Genomic DNA, 2459 nt, shown 5'->3' on the forward strand with positions numbered 1-2459 from the left:
TTTACAATGTAGAAAGAATTGACTGTTTAAATTCAATTAAGGAGCATTGACAATAAGACAGAATAGTTCCCAAAGAACACCTCTCTATCTCTCTCGATGTTCCCTTCTCATAGGACTTCACACCCATTCAAAAGTCAAAGTTCAGAAATATTTCAAAGTCCCTGCGCCACAGGAAAATTGTGCAATCCGACAGCATCTCGGGGTGCAAAGATTAAGTCAAAAAGCAAGCTTATTTCATTATCCAAAATGTCCTCTTTTATACCCTTTTTCAGTAACTTATCTATCTAAATTCGTAACTCTTATATTCTAGAGTGTCCGTGATTGGTCAATTTAGAGGTGGATGAGCATCACCTCATCGCCTTACTGTTCAATTTATGCAGAGTCATCATTATAATTGAAAAAATAGTGGTGCCGTTGTTCATGTTCGACGTCCTTCGAAGTGTCCTTTAAATTGTTATTCAGTGCCCCATTCCCACGATTCGTGTGCTGACTTTCATAAAACTTTGGCCTCTGCTCCATGCGGCAGGTCACGCTGTCCTTGACCCATACTGCACAGGCTCAGGCAGCCTTGCGCTTTCAGTTGGCGCATGCGTAGTTAGACCGCCACCTCGGAGCCACAGTCAGCTTCCATTTTGTTTTAGTCACATAGGCCTCAATTTAGGAACTATTATAGAAACAAACACAAATAAACGTAAATTTGAGAAATAAAGCCCTTCTGTTTACCTCCCCCTTCTAATAATATCCCAGTTAGTATTTACCTAGCTTTAAGCAACACATATGCATGGATTTACTTACCAAACGTCATGATTTATGCCACTAATAAACAGACAGAAAGCATATTCAATCAATTTCCAATTATATTATGACACGATGCGTATTTTTTATGACAAGATACATAACAATTTAGTAAATTACGCTTGTCCATTACATGCAATTTAGTACCCCATGTGTATTTGTGTAGGTGCATTCTATTCTATGTTGGTTACTTTCAAAACCACACGATTAATATATAATACTGTTATGGAAAATTGACTTAACAAGGGGTATACAAAAAATTTTGTTTACACCTTGCTCCATCAAACCTTTACAAGCAGAAGGTCATCTCCACTATAGCCAGCTTCTTCCGATCTAAAATACACACTATAAACCGCCCCAAAGAACTTTCAAATCTGGAGAAGCTCAATTTGGCTGCCCCATAGAATTCATCTATCAATAATCACAGAGGAAATGTTACAAATGTGTTGACTACTTTACTGGTAAGCTGAAAATCATTAAGAACTCTGTTCTGATGGTTGACTCCTTACCTCAAACATCCCCATTAAATGCAAGAGACACACAAGCCTAGACTAGCTTTACTCCTCTAAATGAGAACTAACTTGAAACAAGCATATACAATGCAATGGTCTCTGCATTATTAAAGGTAGAGCTATTGGCATTGCTCATGACTTTTTTTTAAATCATAAATAAATAGCATTGTCATTTACAATGCCAATAGCTTAATCGCTCGCAAATGCATGACCTATTGCATTTACACCCACACAGAGCCACCCACACACACATACAGAGCCACCTACACAGAGCCACCCTCACACAGCCAGAGCCACCCACACATAGAGCCATCTACAAAACAAGATTCAGGCACACAAACACACTTATATGGCACAACGGAAAGGAAAGGCGTCCCCTGCAGTGGCCTGGTAAGCAATGCCTTGGACTCAGCACTTTTTTATTTACAAATTAAGCACTGAATTACTAATAGGTTGTGGGTGAAGTGGGATCTGAGAGGAATAAAAACAGTAACTGTAGTGCCTTTTAATAGAACACTTTGGAGCATTTTCCTGCATATTAAATATCTGATGTTAGTTAAGCTTAGTAGCTATAATGGCGCTCCATGTACTGACCCCTGTAAGCATAGAAGGCTGAACCGATTTTGAGGAGATGTGAACCCGTAACTTTCTTCCTGCCTCTTCTATGGCATTGTGACCCTGCCTGCCTGTGTCACGAAGTCACGTTGTTCTTGTGTGGTCAGTGTGTCCACGACTGTCTGATGTTGCCTACCTCTGACTGTTGCTGTGAGTCTGCCCTTCCATCTTCCTGTCTTTTCTCGGACTGTGTGACCCTGTCAGAGTCTCACTGAGTCAGATTGTTGTTTTGTCAGCCTGCGTGTCCCATGACTGCCTAACAGAAAGACAGGAATGAAGGAGGGGTGAAGAGACTGAAAAGAGAGAAAAAGGGAGACGGGGAGAGAGCAAAGCGCAAAATGAAGTGAGAGACAGAAGAAGTGGGAGGAAGGGTAAACGAGAGAAAGATGCGGGTTAGGGGAGAGAGGGAGAGGGGGAATAATTTAACAAGATGGGTAGAAAGAGGGGAAGTGGGGGCGCTGCTAAAGAGAGCGTGATTGATGGGGAGCAAGAGAGAGGTGGGAGAAGGAGGCAGCTCCGAGGCAGAGAAAGTAGTGA

This window comes from Lissotriton vulgaris, chromosome 1_1 (genome assembly GCF_964263255.1).
Source record: "Lissotriton vulgaris chromosome 1_1, aLisVul1.2, whole genome shotgun sequence".
In the NCBI taxonomy this organism is placed as follows: Eukaryota; Metazoa; Chordata; class Amphibia; order Caudata; family Salamandridae; genus Lissotriton; species Lissotriton vulgaris.